Source organism: Hakea prostrata, chromosome 9 (genome assembly GCF_041222555.1).
Source record: "Hakea prostrata isolate BN-2017 chromosome 9, UWA_Hpros_2, whole genome shotgun sequence".
NCBI lineage: Eukaryota > Viridiplantae > Streptophyta > Magnoliopsida > Proteales > Proteaceae > Hakea > Hakea prostrata.
The window spans coordinates 1,005,984-1,023,729 of NC_142608.1; the positions used below are offsets into that span (position 1 = coordinate 1,005,984).

The 17,746-nt window shown below is 37.7% G+C and overlaps 2 pseudogenes across 2 annotated transcripts; both read right to left on the reverse strand.

The window, feature by feature from the left end:
• Positions 1-4,352: 4,352 nt before the first annotated feature.
• On the reverse strand, positions 4,353-13,971 carry LOC149003890 (protein PAT1 homolog; annotated as a pseudogene). Its single transcript, XR_016175673.1, has 4 exons — positions 13,814-13,971; positions 12,483-12,539; positions 9,403-9,481; positions 4,353-5,950 (listed from the first exon to the last, which is right to left on the reverse strand). The product of XR_016175673.1 is annotated as a protein PAT1 homolog (transcript).
• Positions 13,950-17,715, reverse strand: LOC149003891 (B3 domain-containing protein Os01g0234100-like; annotated as a pseudogene). The gene is made up of 3 exons (XR_016175566.1): positions 16,654-17,715; positions 16,412-16,561; positions 13,950-14,414 (listed from the first exon to the last, which is right to left on the reverse strand). The product of XR_016175566.1 is annotated as a B3 domain-containing protein Os01g0234100-like (transcript).
• Positions 17,716-17,746: the final 31 nt, after the last annotated feature.

Here is a 17,746-nt window from a genome sequence, read left to right on the forward strand (position 1 = left end):
TTAAAATAAGAGTGTGAAAATTTGGTTGATTAGAATCTATATAAATCTAACTTACGTCCAACCCTGTCAAGTTGGAACAAATTCAAGTGATTGGTCAACCCCAACCCTAGCTTTGCACAACCTTGTATTAGTTTTATTTTAATTTTGTTTCATATTAAACTAAAATACTATATTTTAGTTTAATATGAAACAAAATTAAAATAAAACTAAATATAGATAGGAGTGTCAATACAAGGTTGATAGAGTGGTAAGATCTATACTTCTCATGTATTCGACCCTTGCATACGGCAGTTCCCCCCCCCCCACAAAGATATATATTATTTAAATGATATCACAAATGACATACTCAATTTTTTGCATCACCTATTCACGACCAATCTAGAGCTTTCTAGAATCAATAAAATCAAGATAAAAATCAATCAAGGTCCAGCTCTTTTTTTTTTTTTTTTTCATAATCAAGTCAAGGTCAAAATCAAGGATAATTAATGCCAATTTGTTTATATGCACACCCTTTTAATTTTGGATTGAAATTGTACACGTTGAATTTTTCCAAAGTCTCTCCCGCTGGAAGATCTCTTCATCCAAGTGTTGTCCGTTATGCAAGGATGGGGATGAGACTCTGATCCATGCTCATACTTTGGATCATGGAGCTAAGGTATGGCGGCTGTCCCCACTTAGCGCGTGTTATGTGGGATTCTGCTTCGACAATTTTTGGTTGCTAGGTGCGTGTATCCCAACAGATCCTGAGTGAATTTTGTTGAAAAATATCATGTCAACATTGCCACATCAGCTTCTATTAGTTTTAATGATAACAAACATAATTACTAATGGTTATATTGAGCTGTGTATATCTAGTTCACTATTAGAGCAAGTGGACGAAATCCAACTCAACGCCGGATACTCATGCCCTAGTCAAAGTCAAGACCAATCCAACATGGACATGAAGTTGAAGTCAAGATAAGCATGAAGAATGGAGTACAAAAAGATTCAAGAACATCAACTCAAACTCAAGTAAACAGAATAAGCAAATTAGGACCTAGGACACCATCATGCATATAAAATGTAATTGCGCTATGCAACAAACCTTGTGCATCTTGTCATTAGATTAACCTAAGACATTGTTAGGAGAGTGTATGAAGACATAAGGTTAATTAGAAGAACCTAAATCCCCTTAAAATCCAATCTTGTGCCACTGGGTTGCAGATGGAGCTCCATCTGGTCATGGAAGCTCAAACGGATTTTTCGTCTAAACAGACGGAGATTCATCTGACTAGAAAGAGCTTCATCTAGACATCTGTCTAGTCACATAAGCTTAGCCAAAGATTCGTCTGACCAGAAGGCGTTCCATTTAATCAGAATGTGACCTATCTAAGCTCCAACAGCTATTTTTTGCTATATTTTAATCAAACGGTGATCCATCTGATCAGAAGGCGATTCGTCTGGGCCAAAAGTCGTCCATTTTCTATCCATTAGGATTAGACTAAGGCACTTGAAGGTCATCTATATAAGCCCAATTCACCCCATTTGAGAGCTAGAACGTTGCCAATTTATCATCAACTCCCCAAATACTTTCAAGCTCTCAAATTACAAAAATTCAACTATATTTACCTATCACCCTTACTCCATCCTTAAAAAGCATACCAAGGAGTTTAAGCAAGCTTGTGGAAGCTAAGCTTGAGATGATAAAAGAGTAATGAATGGTCATTGATGGTGCATATCATTTCTATTTGGGCATAGGCATACAACTCTCATTGAATCACACTCATATAAGGGGGTAATGTATCACACCCCTTGTTAGCAAATCTTTAACCATACTATTGTATTTAGTTGTTTTCAATTCCAAGTCTAGGGAGACTAGAATTGGTTTAAGGTGCTCTTGTGCTTAAACAAAGATTGTTGAGAGTGCTATTGCCCATGAACAAAGATTGTAAAAAGGGTGCTTTTGCTCGTGAACAAAGATTGTAAAAGGGTGCTTTCGCCCCATAACAAAGATTGTAAGGCTGCGTTTGTTTGCTGGAATAAATATGGGGTGGAAAAAAAGGGGTGGGAAAATTCTTGAAAAACGTGTAGATTTCTTACTTTTCCTTTAAATCCCAAAATGGTATATTGTTTGGTTGCTTGGGGTGGGAAAGTGGGAGACAAGTTTCCTTGATTCAAGGAAACTTGTTTGCTGATGTAACAGCCCAACTTTCCCACCCCATGCCATTTTAAAACCCCACATATTTGGTGGGACTTTGTGGGAAAGTTGGGAAAAGTAAAAAGTGGGACCCACCCCTATCACTTTTCCACAAAACCCTTTCCTTTCCTTTCCTTCTCCCTCACCCCACTACACATGGGACCCACATGCTTTTTTTCCCACCCCACCTTTGCAAACAAATGCAGCCTAAGGGTTTGACTCTTTGCCCACCGTATTGATAAAGAATCACTAGTGAAAATCTCTCTTGAAGTCGAGAGAGGAGTGGACGTAGACTTGTAAAGTACCACCATAAAATTCTTGTGTTATGAATTGTTTAAATTCAATTTATTTTGTTTAATTTAAATTTAAATTTGCATATGTAATCTTGTATGTGCAATCAAACCGAAAAATTGGAAAAATTCACTAGTTGCAACCTATTCACCCCTTTCTAGATTGTATTAACAGATCTCTCAAGTAATAAAATGTCTATAACAAAAGATATATCTAAGACACCAGACAAAATATATTCTCAACCAATGGGGTAATCATGATAGATGTCAAAGGCCACCAGATTTCTCCAAATCCAAAACTTAATCCACTGGGATGCATGACTTTCTGCTCTATGAAAGTTTTTCTCCCCGGATAATCATTCCTTGTTTCAACATCGATTCAGTGACCTTTTTCTAACAATGCCATACTTTACCTCGTTCACCACTACCCCATGTATCCAGTTGTGGCCCTATTTGACCCACACATGTGTGCATGTTTACTAGCGTTGCAACCTGTCTATGTTGGTGTTCAAGTTCATTATGTTGCCAAGTGACTATTTAATTCAGCTAGCATTTCACTTTAAGTGGGATGGTGTTTACTTTTTCTTTTTTGTACGAAAAGAGATCGAAAACTACCATTAAGTAGGGGTGTTGCTGTTACATCCATCACGGTCCATAGTTTCCACATAAGATAGTCCCATGTGTTGCCTAGTTAAGCTGAGAAGCCATAATTTTGCTGAGTACCTACTTAAATTACAAGCCTTTAGGTTGGTCATTATAGGTAAAAATTTTGCCAACATAGGAAATAAAGAGGGGATAGATTTGGATCTATTTTCCCCTCTAACACTTGTTTCATCATGTACTCATCACACTAGAGTTGTTGTATTTGAATTTGTTTCAGTTTTGTTGACCGTGTTGCTTTCTAAATTGCCTGTAGTTTATCTCTTACTAGTTGTCTTTTGAGTGCTGTTCCTTTAATGATTTCTTGAATCTTTCCTTCCCATAGCACTCTCACGCTCCACTTTTCTCCTTCTAGTCCATCAGGTGAGCTTGCACACATGAGTGTTGGTGAATAACCAAAATTATATAATGTCCTGAAGCATTTAAAAGATGGGGTTTGTTGTGTTTCTTCTTTCATTATTAATCCTGGTTTGAGAGTTGAGCTTTAATTCTCCAATCCATTTGGGTTAATTCCCCAATCTTCCCTTCAGGGGATGGTGTTTACTTAAACACAGCTTCTGTCCTATGTAAGGATGTAATCCCCCACTCCCCAACTGATTTACACAGTAGACTGGAATTTTATTTTGTGAAAAGTATGTGGCTCTGAGCTCCTTGGTACACATCGTTCTCCACTCCTATTTTCTTCTAAATCATAGCTCATGTGTACTTTTCTAGTCCCAAAAGAGTCTCATCCCTCTGTCACTTTCTTGCTTCCTGTCATTCCCCTGCAATACACTCTTATGCCAGGACATGATCCTCCTCCGTTGCAGGCATTGCATTATTGTGTTGCCTGGTTTCTGTGCAACACATGACCACTATATTTAAAATTATGCCAATAAGAGATCAGTTTCTGAGCTGTTTTCTATTACTTTGTTCTCCTAATATGTCTCAGAAACCAGTTTCAACTAAAAAACTGATTAATAGTTCTAATTCTGCAAAGCTTTAAATCTATTACTTAAAACCAGATTGGTTTTCTATTTGAATTTCCTCTTATGCTAGTTACTTTTAAACTGTTTGATCATTATGAGAGTAACTTCCCTACCTAAGAAAAACCTCCTCCCAGACTCACTGATCCTGTGAATTTCCAGAACCAAAAGCTTTTGAAATTACAGTAAGCACCCTCCCTCTTAAAAAATTTAAGAGGGGCAAAACTAAAAAAGAAATACTAAAGAACTATTGAAATAAAAACATAGGGCCCTGTATGATATGAAAATAATTGATAACTAAATCGTTTCTTTTCGTATGCTACTACAGAAACAATGCAATGACATTTGATAACTTAAAATTGGGTTTAGGTGTATAGGCTTTAGGGTCTAGGGTTTAGTTTTAGGGTTTAAGGCTTAGGGTTTTGGGTTTTAGCATTTAGGGTTTAGGGTTTAGACTGTTTTTAGGGTTTTATGGTTTAAGATTCAGGCCTCCTAAATAAAGTAGAGGTCCTTTGTGATGTAGGCTATAAACACAGTCTTGCACATGTATCCAAGACAGTTTTGATGATTAAGAACACAAGGTCATCTTTGGGGGCCATCCCAACTGCATGTCATCAACATCAAGGAGACAAAGTCCATCTTCAATCATGATGTGGGCAGCTAGCATGGGTTCTTGCTCCAGAGGCTTCTCAGAGATTTTCTGTTCAACAATGCCTTCCCCTGATGATGCAGATGGAGGATCAACTTCAAGCAATGGGCGAGGTCGGCATATGGAAGAGAATGGAACCCTACCAAGTGCATCAACCTGAAGATAAGCATGTGGCTCAGCATTAGCATGTGCATGAGAAGGCAGATCCCGTAGATGAGTCAGGCAGAAGTGGTGCTTCAATCTCGAACCAGCAGTTTTTTTTGCAGGACGAGCTTGGCGATAATAATCATCTATATATGGATCATTGCTATGAGTGGCAGCATGCTGCATTCTCAGAATACTCTCAATCTCTTCAGCTGTCATGTACTTTGACCTAAACTGTGGCCATCCATTATCGCTTTTCTGGCTACCGTTATCAGAGCCTTGATGAGAAAACTGATGGTTTTGTTTCCCTCTCTGTGTTGATCTCATTCTCTGCTCCCTTGGATCAGTTGGTCCATGCATTGCTTCATACTTGCTACTTACATGTGGAGATGGAGAAGAATGGGCATTAAATATTTGTGACTGCAAAGGTGAAAAATGGGCCAAAGATGGTTGAACTGGTGGTGCAGTCTTTGTTGTTGCTGCTGTGGCAACATCAACTGTTGGTGAATCAAACCATTTGGATGAGGCAGTTGTGGCTGCAATAAGTTGTTAAAAATGTTTGAATTATCTCCAGAAAACATGCTGGCCTGGTTTCCCCAGTGATTCTGTGGCCTGTTATTGACGGGGAGGCCTGAAGAGGTGAACTGGGGCATATTTCCACCATAATGTAGCCCATGAGGCAAGCCAGACAAATGAAGCTGAGGATTAGAGAAAGGAGAAAGATTTGGTGCAGAAAAGGGTATCTGAGATCCTCCAGCAAGAGAAGGAATGTTAAGGTGGCGTGAATGGTGGTTTGGAGAAGCCTGCTGAGATCGGCCACCAGGAGGAGGGTAGGATGTGAAAGATGATTTGGGAATTAAGATTGGTTCACTTAAGAAATGTTGCAGCTGCTGTTGTTGCTGCTGCTGAGGGCACGAAGATGTTCTGTACAAAGGTTTTGATTCATACAATGTATGTGGCTGTGATGACCACCTTTTGCCTTCCTGAACAAGTTCTTCTTCAAAAATTTGCTGATCTAACCAGTTTGGAAAATCTGGTTCTTGTTGCCACTCAGCCACAGATGAACCTGAAAAGAGAATAGCGTAAAGTCGAAAAAGTAGAATATATATATATATATATATATATATACAAAACAAGATTTCAGGAATACCAAGTCGAAAACAAACACCACTTAAGAATAGTGTAATCCAACAAGATTAACGCCAACAGCATGCAGCAATTCAATATTGTAGTGCAAATGGCGCCCAAGCGACATTCTGCATTCCGCATTTGCAGAATCATGCTTTGAGATGGCTTAAAGTCTAAGGCTTTTAAAATTAACCCTGTCCCCCGTGACCTGTCAGGGTTGAGCGTTTTCCCGGCTCTCAGGACCCTGTTTCAGCTCAGGGTGGCAAGCATGGGTTCACTCCATCAGGGCCAAACTCGCACCCCAAAAAAAAAAAAAAAAAAAACCCAACCCACTTAGAGCCCACAAGAATATTTTAACTCAAATTAACATTTACAGTAGCAAATGCATTAACAACTGAAATCAAGAATTCTTTTAAAGAAGAATGAACAAGAACAGGAATGGATATTAAAAACTTACTAGGGGCAGGGCAGGACATATCTCTAATTTCGAGGAGGAGGGAATCAGAACAGAAATAATTTGAGAACACAAGTGCTTAAGGGTACTTTTGAAAGTTGGGCCTTTTTTTTATATGTGAAATATGATGAGGTGGTCTTCCCCTACCACTCAAAAAGGAAGAGGATGGAAAGTAATCAAGACAGGTTTCAGTTTTCAAACTCAACCAAATAGGCTTAGATGAGCATGACAAAGCAAAGGTATAGTTCTAACTCTCTAATATGGTAACCCTTCATGCCATCGAGTGGTTCAGTAACATGAAGACCCACAGTAATCTAATGAAAATGGCTGGCAGAAAGACTAAAGCCGGTCTGAGAAAGACTAAAGCAGGATTTTGGTCTTCCCTAAGATAAGCTTCAAAGAGCTCAGGCCGAAATAAAGCCATTGAGAAAGATCAGGGTCTCCCTGCGGAAACCAGTTCTATCATTAGAGAGTTAAGAGCAAGGAAGTAGAAGTATTTCAGAAACTCTGATTGAAGAAATGAAATATTCAGGTGAAACTTAGGGGACAAACCCCATTCATTCAAAAGACTTCTTTTAGGGCTTGTTGAAGTCGGTCTATATTTCCAGATCAGCTCATGCCGATTCAGCCATGTAGCTCTTCTAACATCAAAGACATTTTACATCAGGTCAAAATTCAGCCCTTAAAACATCTTCAATCATCTTACACCACCTTACTCAACGAACAGAAAATTGTCAAATAAATAAATTTAAGTCTACTAGGAGATTAGAACTATTAAGACTGCAAATGAATTAGCTAGTTTCCAGACACGTGCAAGCCCTCTCCCGATTATTTAGGCTTGAATACAGTTCTGCCAGTTGAGAGCTGAAAACAAGAGCTAAGCCATTTCAATCAACTAGTGTGACTCAGATCAATGTAAGACATGAAAAGAAAGATGTCCATGAACGTGTTGTGAAAGCTAAAAAAAAAAATTAATGTATACTACAACACAAATTTGTGAGTTATTTCTCCACTCTCTTCTGAAGGAAATCTCCCCCACCTTTTTTGTTTCTAACTTTGGACATGAACTTCATTTCATCTTTTTTTTCTTTCTTCTTTCATTCTTTTTTTTTTTTTTTTTTTTTTTTTTTTGGGTTTGGGGGGGGGGTGGTTTAAAGTAATTAAGTCTTTTCCCCTCCCCAACAACTCAAAAAAGGAAAGTACCACAAAGGAAACACAGAGAGAAGTTTAAAAACTGCAAGCTAACAAGGCCAGATCAATGACCGATGATGGAAGACAAGTTTCTCTTTTATCATTTTCTTCTTCTACGAAGACTTGAAATTAACTACAAAATCCCATATTGAAGATTTTGTAGAAGAATTATTCCAACAAAATGGTTACATTTTCCCTGTAATCCGACAACTTCTTAATTTCCATGTTCTTATCTCCATTTCAAACATTAGCTGGCCTATTTCACTCCCAAGATCTGTTCATGAGCTGTGCCAGGATAGTGTCAGGATTAGAGATTTATTTCACATCATTTTCTTTGCGAAACGAGGAAATCAGTTCTAGTTGATTTAGTTTTCGTTTCAAAGTTGTTCAAAAATATGCTTTATAGAGACAAATTGATATTAATTCCTTGAAGGCCCAGAAGAAAGACCACCTTGGTATTCCCAAACTTGATCCATCCAAGCTCAGCACAGACCCAAGCTGGGCCAAGGAACAATGGAGCACAGGGGTATAAAGAGAAAGAGAAATGACGAAGAAATGGACAAAAGACAGACATGGGTAATTGGGAGCGGAAAGAGTGAGAAGGGATGAGAAAAAATGGGAGAGACTGGACGGAGGAACAGAGAGAGATTTTGGCCTGAGTCGTTCTGTTTTGAGAGGGGGCGGGAGCAAAGATAAATTAGGGTAGTCTTCCATATATGCAAACTCGTGCACAAAAAAAATAAGCAGTTGCAAAAGCTTTTTCTCAACGATGTATCAAAACAGGGAAATTATGTAACTGTGTCCAATCAGGTCAACTGAGCATTATAATACTTTATCGGGACCCATGGCTCTGGAGTTTTCTTTTTTGTAATGTGCTTCACTGCTTCAGGGCTTCTTTATAAAACTATAAGTTTGGATTTAAGGAGGTACACTGGATAAAATACAAGAAAAAGAATGTGCTAATAAGTAGGCAAGTTAGTTTAATCTTGAGAAGTCCTTCAAAAGTTAGTTTAGGAAGGTTAAGAGTCATAATTGGAGAGAAAATTAAGAGAGAATCACTACTACACCTTCCACGATTTGGTAATGGATTGAAGTCTAATTTTTTTTTTTTTTTTTTCTGAGAAGGTTAAGCACAATCTCTCATCCCTTCCCTCCCTCCCCCACCCGGGCCAAAAAATGAAAAGAAATGAATCTTCACCTTCTACTCAATCCCTCGTCTTTTCTTTTTCTCCATATTATACTCTCTACTAGCTGATAGCCTATTTCACCCTTTCTTTGTTGCTACTGTAGCTTTGAAATGGTGCTACTCTATTGCTGATTTTCTCTTTAATAGAGATACATCTCTACTTGATCTGCTCAATGCTAGGCATACTACTGACATGGCAAAGAGCACAACTGAATATTCGTTCATATTTTTAAACAGCAAACATCAGGACTTCCTTTTAAATCATCTAGAGATTTTGAGATTGCAGTCATCCCATCAACAAATATGGACATTTTCAAAAGTCAATCCTAACTTGGAGGTAATACTGTTCCGTACACCATTACTGAGAAAGAAAGAGACCAAACAAATTATCTATTAAGATTCACATATCACAAAGCACAGTTCCGAGTTCCATATGAAATGCTTGAAAAGACGAAAAGAAAAAATAGGGAACACATTCCAATATTACTCTTCAAAAGGAATTAAGTTCCATGACAATTTCAGCTATATAGAATACGCCAGTGAAAAACACATGGAAGACTTTTACTTACTTTCCCTAGAAATGATCCCCTGTCACCAATAACTCCTGCATTTCTTGGATCACTAACGACCTTGTTCGGCTGTAACCAGATATACCGACTCACTTATAAGTAAGAATAAAATCAAATAAATAAAATAAATATGACAAGAATTGAAAATATCAAAATGAAAAACAAATATGGAAGGTAAAGTTCAAATATAGACAAAACACAAAGGAAATTATAAAGCCCCCGAAAAAGGAATTACAAATGTTGCCAAAAGAAAGTTTCTTCAGTGACTTCCTATCATATGAAAGAATTCCTAGAAAAATCATTTTATGGTTTTTTTAAAGGAAGGTGTTTCTCTGAAACTAACATTAAAGGACAAGTAGCTGCATCAAGGCAAACTGGATAGTCCATAACATTATTCAGCAGAGCCTAAACCTTATATATGGGATTAGTTTGACCAGGGAAGTAAAGTCCTGTAACGTACGCTGTTTTTCACTACTTTAGTTGAATGCATTCTGATATCCATAAAAACAGTTCACCTATTTTTATGCAGTTCACCTATAGATGTTTAACATGTGTCATAAGGTACACTCTAAGTGGAAGACTGCAATGAACACTACTGTCACCCATCAAAGCATGAATTCTCTCATCAAATAACCAACATTGTGACAAGAGCTTCCATACCGCCAGTAAACCCTATAAATAGGAGGATACAAGGTAGCGACATTCCTAATCGCATTTATTAGCTCACTTAACTACTTGTCATGGTTTGAGAACTCAAACTCGGAGGCTGCATCTGTACTCTGCAGTCCAAAAGGCCAAGTTGGACCAAGATCTTGCCAAGTCTATTTTTTATTTTTATTTTTTCCCCTTTATATCAAAGCCAGATTTGGGCAAGAATTGTAAGATTAATGTCACGGAGATATACCAAGATATGACTGAGATATGAGCTCATATGCAATCTCATCTCGGTCAGCCCACAAAGGAAACATCACTGAGATTTGACAAGATCTCGTAATATGCTACTTGCTTGGTTACCAGCTCACATCACTATTGTTGCTCAGATTCCACCTCGGAGATAGTACCTAATCTAAATCCCTGTTGCCTCGCTCTTAGCTTGTGAAAGACGGATCAACCAGTAGGGTTAAATGCAGGGCACCTACCATGGGTGGTGCTTCAATGGCACCGGACTCCAAACTCCTTTCCAGGCCCACCAGATGATCCTCCAGCAACAAACCCTCAAAATGAAGTGTTACAAATTCCCAATGAAGCCACCAACCCTTATGCTATACTGTAATGTTGTTCTCCACTTCTTTCCACTACATCCCTTCTTTGCCCCCACCTTTGCCATGAGCCTCATCCCCATTTCAGCAGCCTGCAAACCAGACATCTTTTGGGACCACTCTTTGCAGCCCCTCTCCTCCCCAGGCTGCATCTCCCCCCCCCCCGGGAGTCAGCTTCATCTCCTTTCTCCACACCTTGGAGAACCGGCCTCTTCCATCATCTGTGATATTACTTACATATTTACCCATATTCTTACCTATTTTCTCAAGTCTAAAGTGATTTACAAGACTTAAGTTAAAAGAAGTGACACATTTCACTTCTCTCTATAGTGGCATATAGAAACATCTTATACTCTTATGTAGGAGAGAAGGAATGAAATTGGCTGTTCAGAAGATGCAAATAATCATGCAAATTAGTAGAATAATAACTTCATTGAGTCAGGGCATTGAATCATAAGAAGACAGAGAACATAGACCACCATGCATAGAAAATCCCAATCATGAAGATGACTCACGAGGTTCGTCTTTTCGATATCATATATTCATATACATAGTTCTAGAACTCAAACTTGAGGCCCAACTTGGTCCCTCGAAGAAAGGGGAAAAAAACATTTTGCCAACTGAGATCTTCGCAAGTTGGGCTTTTTAGTTTCTTTTGGGGCAACTTGATTGGCGATCTCAAGAGGGGGGTGGATTTGACAGTGAAACTTGGTATACCATCTATGTCAGGCCTTCTCGACCCACTGACAGTAGGAAAGTTAAGAAAAAATATATATAAATTAGAGTTTTACATGGTTGCCAAAGCGTCCGCCTAGGCCCATTTTTGGGTTAAGGTAAACTGGTTTATTGCCTTGACAACCATGGAGTTCGATATCAAACCATCGGTTGTTACAATTGTGGTGAACTAAAAGTCTAAAATATCCTAGTCTACAAATTATTTAATGATAAAAGCATCAAATTAGAAATTTCATGTAAAACAACTCAAATATCACATTCTCTTGGATATGCTTGAAATCAGGCTCAATTGGTTGTAGATGTAGCTGAGATGTGGTAGCAATCATCCACAAGAGCAAGTTCGACAAATTTTCAGGCAGAAATCAACTAAAAGCTTGGATAACTAACTTGCAGGAACACAATCAAGTTGATAGATATCTCATCTATATCAAGTTTGGGGCCATTATATTCTTCAACTTGGTTCAAACTCTAATCAAACTGATCTCGAGTAGTTGACTGAGATATCTTGTGAGTTGGCTAGTTTTATGATTCACCACTGACCTCATCTTGCCTTCTCTAGCAAGTTGGGTAGCTTTTTGATTTACCACTGATCTCATTTCGCCTTTCAAAATAGAAGGATATCCAGCGAGATCTCGCTAATATGTCACAAGCTCTTACCAATATCTCATGAAACCTTGATTAGTGTTCTCATATCAAGCCTTCAATATAAAATCTCAAAGTTTCAATCAACACTTCAATTCATACACTAGCATGGCAATCGACTCAGCAGTGAACTGCAGAGAAGGGACTCTTTCATGAAAATATTATAAATTTTGAAGATAGAAGTAGAACCACATTTAATAACAGTGCACTAAGACATAATGAAAAACCAAAATTTTCCTGTTAAAAAGAGTTAATTTTGGTAGTGCTGAAGTTAAATAGGAAAAAACTACTATGTCATAAGTCATAACGAGGAACAATATAACTTTGCATTGTATTGAGGTCAACAACACATAAATATTAAGCATTTTTTAAGTCTACAATATATTTTATAGTCTGCATTTCACTCTTGGCCACATCAGAGTTGGAAAAACAACCTTTGAAAAGGTACTGGCAAGATCATCGATATCAGACAGAGATCCCAAACCTTCAGCCTGCAAATCCAAAACAAACGGTAAGGTTCAATGATGGTTCATTCCTTCAAAAGAAGATGTCCACACAACTAAAAAAGGCAGAAACCTGAAATTCTGAATAGAATAAGGCAGCATAAAAGTTCTGTACCAGAAATACACTCTATCAAGTAAGTACTGATAGTTAAAGAATTATAACACCAAAAAGAATCTAGCAATCATATTGCCATCAATGGAAGAATTCTCAAAGGATCCAGCTCAGCAGGCAGGAGACCACAAGACAACATTATTGCTCTTAAAATGCAAACCCTGAATATTTTTAATACATCCTCAATGAACAAAACACTGACTAGCTTCTATGAAGGTAACTGCAGATTCCATAACAATGAAAAATGCCCATTCTCTGGCCACTTTTTCCCCATCTAGTAAGAAGATATTTGTGTCATATATGAAAAGGGAAGAAACTAGGAAGGATGAAGTGAAAAATGAACATAATATGGGAATAAGTACAATACATGACAAGATACAAGAAAGCCATTTGAGTTGGCACGGCCAGGTTCAACGGAGGTCTTTGGATGCTCCAGAATAGAGGAGCAACTTGATTAAAACTAGAGGAACTAAAACAGCCAGGACAAGCTGAGACCTAGGAAAAGTCAAAAGGAAAAACATGCACAGCGTAGGCTCTATATCAATTAAGACCCTGCATAGAGCTGATTAGAAGGAAAGGATCCATGTAGCTAACACAATTTAGTTTGGAAAAGGTGAGATGTTGCAAATGCATGACAAGGGCAAAAACTACAAGGAAAAGCCTCATCCAATGTCCGGATACAAGATGTATAGCAAACAAGAAAGACCACAAGTTTGAAGCCCCACATCAGTACATAAGATCTTTCACAGTTGCAAGTAAATTAATGCTACTTGAAATTTTAAGGAACAAAAACCAATCGAACATGAGACATCTCAATGCCTATTCTCTATGCCAGAATAATTTGCATCCTAGGCTATCTATATAATACAATCAATGCTGCTTTAGCTCAAAACTTTCAAGCTCATGCCAATAATAGCATTAAACAAGATAGAAACTACAGAAGTACTTATTCAAATATAACTCTCTCTAATGAGAGAATCAAGTCAGAAGAAAACACACGCAAGGGTTCCAGATGAAAATTACCCTAAATTTTAAGGATGTAAATGTAATAGTATATAAATTCAGGGATATATATAATTTTCTCTTCTTTCAAACATTTTTAATTGCACTCATTAAACAAATAAAATCTCATTAATCCTTAATTAAGTACCTGAATTGGCCCATCATATTGAAGAATTCCTACTTGTGCATGCAAATACTTCACGTACTTGAAAGCAGCTTGGATCATCTCAGCAGTGTTAAGCTTATCTCCACCTGGAATAAGCTTTGCAACGCCTTGAGTCTTTTCAGCAATCTTCCTCCACCTTTATCGAGCAGCAACACTCTGTAAGATTGCAAGCTTGCATCGCATCAGCCACATTGACAATTTCAGAAATTATTCCAGTAACTAACTTACAATTGATGCCTTTAGGAAGATGATCATGGAGGAAGCCCTTCTGACTACAACAAAGCTCATAGTACTTCAGTCGAACATGTTGCAGAAGCTCAGAGTCTATGATCAAACCATTCATGATAATGGTAAAATTCTCAAAGATTTTCACGTCTCCAAATTCCAAAGCTGCTGATGCTAGTCTAATCCCATCAACAACATCTGAGCCAGCTTCTTTAGAGTCATTTTCAAATTGTTCTCCAGCTGCTGACCCAGTGTTACAACTGATGTCAGTTACCATGAGAAAACTGAAGTTAAGTATATGGGATGCAGTGGAAAAGCTGGATGCTAAATAATACTTCTTCTTTTTAAGACAACAACTTCAAATATTTCCATTTTCTTATAAGACAACAACTTCAAATATTTGCATTTTCTTTTAAGACAACAACTTCAAATATTTCCTTCAGAACAAACTAATTCTATTTGGTCACAAAATATTTTCAATTGAACTGTGATTATGCAAATTAAAAGGGAAATGAAACCAAAGCACTTTATCATTCCGAGACGAATTTGATGATAGCAAAACAGAGCAACAACTGACATTGAATATAGAGGAAAGCTTCATCAATATTCAACAGTAAAACAAAGAAAATATTACAATCTAAGTTCAGTAATGAAACTTCGTCAACTCAGCAGCAAAACACCTCACCACAGCCTACCCGAGAGCACTCTGCTCTGCCCCTGCAACTCTTCCTTGCAACAGCCCTTACAATTTTCTTCCCGTCTATTCCCTACTTCTCTCAATATACCATTCCCTCGATTCCTACATTTCCCCCAACCTTCCCCTCCAACTGTTTAACACTCTCTGTCTAAATCAGACTTGACCCGATGTGCACAGGAGTGGTTGTCCCCAAATGGCCAAGTGCTAGCAGTCCTCCTTTTTGCTGTCAGTTAGAATTCTTGTGTAAAAAGAAAAAAAAAAAATAACAGAGACAAGAGATAAGGTTTCAAGAGTGATTAGTCAATCCAATTCTCTATAAGAACACCTCCAACCCCTACAAATTTTTCTCACATTTTGAGTTCAAATAGACTATACAATTCAGACCATACCCTACATTCCAGAACATCAAACACAAACCAATAATTCAGTCATTTGAAGGGGCCCACCATATCACATTTGAATGTTGTACTTGATAAAGGAGAAGAAATACTGCTCCATATTTGGTTCAGCTCCAATGGATGGATTACAAGATCTGGGATGGTTCGATTGGAGCATAACCAATAAGTGTCTTGCTTTCTAGAATAACCATGCATGGAAGACTAACAAAACAGAAAATTTATGTCGACAGTAACAAATTGACAGCTATGATTTGGGGGGCCGGGGAGGGGAACCACATGTACCTTAAAGTACTACACAATAAGGAAGGAAAAACCATGGACTTCATTATACAATTCATATCGTAAATACTTTATCCCTCCCCTGATCTAATAGTCTTCAAGAAACTACAAAATCGTGAAATAAACAACTGACTAATCAAAATGTATAAGTTTTCTCCAGAATTGGAGACCAACATTTAACAGAAGAAACAGCAATACTGTTCGAGCAATCACTATCTACTGTCATCACAAAACTTTGTAAAGATTTAGAATCAAAATCAAGTTCTTGTCATGACAAATCATAAATACATACACCAAAATGCATTTAACACATAATAAGAGAAAAGCTCAAGACAAGAATGACACCGATATAGCTCAACTCTTCGATGGTGTGGATTTAAAGAGAAAAATAATATGGCATTATGATTTTGTTTCCTTTTCCAACACTTCTAATTTAAATAACTGCCAAAATATCATCTAAACAGAGCACAAGCGGTTTCACCCCTCATTGGCCTCTCGTTTTGTTGCATATGTCCACACCATTTAAATAACTTCTTCCTTCTTCCTCACCTTATTTTGTCTGCTTACATATCCCATCAGGGAAGGAAATCATTAATGGTTATTGTTCATCGGCCAGTTAGATTAAGACATGAATTCATTCTAAGGTCCTATGTACTACAAAACCACGCAGGATTTTGAATACCATAAAAAATTTAAGGTTTTTACATGACTTTGTTCATTACCATTGAGATGCAGCAGGATAATAGACATCTCCATCTCACTATAATTCATCTTAGGTTTTTAGACAACATAGAAATTGTGTGGTTCAATAATGCTTTATTGTTTTTACTAATAAGTTAGACATCCATCTGCAACTAGCAACCCATTCATTAACTACTTTTCCAAAGCAAGACAAACATATTTCAAATTGAAAAGTATGGATGGAAATTTATAGGAACACCAAAGTAAGGACAAAAAAGTAATTTAGTAACAAGAGCATACTTTTATAAGGCCACTTTTCTGATCCCCACTTTTCTTGTCAAGCATAGTCCTTCCATATTTTGTTTCGTGTTCTTTCCCATGTTCATCTACTAAGGTAATGCAACAATCTTTTTTAGGTAAGTTCAGCTTGCAGAATCTAGTAGGAAGTCCCTATAACAGAAACAAATGCTACCATAATTAGACAAGCAAGATTCACCCTTATTCATTAAATTTATGCATTACAGAAGGTGTTTTGACCTCACCAGCCAAAAGCCCCGGGTAACATGAGACCAAAGCATAAATTTCACAAAACTTGGGATTCCAGGTTCTAGGTTTGATGAACCTCCATAGCCTGCTCCATTACAGATGAGTACTGCTTTGACCTCACCAGCCAATGCCTTGCTTTTATCACTTTCTTGTACTACTCCCTTCTTCCTTTCCATCACTTACCAGTATAATTCATTTCTCCACAACATAGACATACGATCAAACACATTGACCCACTAAATTATGAACCAGACCAGTACTTCTAGCTAGCCATCCTTGCATATAGCCAAGTTGACAGCAATGGTGTGTATTTGATCTCTCTAAACCATGCTTCCCCATTTAATATAAGGATCTTATAACTTATAGCCAAGGAAAGAAAAAGGCTAGACCAGTATGGTTCTCATTGGGGAAAAAAGTTGATGAAGCTGTCCCCAAGTAATTAGGATTACATAACATTAAAGAAGGCTCAAAAGTTTGAAATCATTTAATGAAACATAATCATGAAATATGAAGATAAAAATTATACATATATATTCCAACCCTATCTGTAGATGTCTTCCAATTCTGTATCATCTAACAGATGTTGTCTAATTACAAGAATATTACAGAAGTTTTATCCCGACATTTCCAATGAAAAGAATCCTGAAATTGAATATATAAGAATGTTACAGGATTTTACAGTTCCAATTTGAACATCAAGAATGCTGAAATAGTCTCATACGGCAACGAGCAGCTGCTTCAGAGCGCAGCACGAAACCGACATTTCCAATGAAAAGAATCCTGAAACTGAATATATCATCTAACAGAAAGAATGTTACAGGATTTTACAGTTCCAATTTGAACATCAAGAATGCTAAAATCGTCTCAGACGGCAACGAGCAGCGCGCTTCAGAGCGCAGCACGAAACGAGAAACGAGAATCGTCTCAGACGGCACGAGAATGTTACAGGATTTTTGTTGCTTCTCAGACGTTGACCCTTTTGCTTCTTTTAGTTGTTCATCTGGAGCAGCTACTAGGCTGTTCTTGCCGTCTTCCTCGGTTCCTCCATCGAGGGCACCTTGTGAAGTTGAAAATCTGGTGGAATAGTCG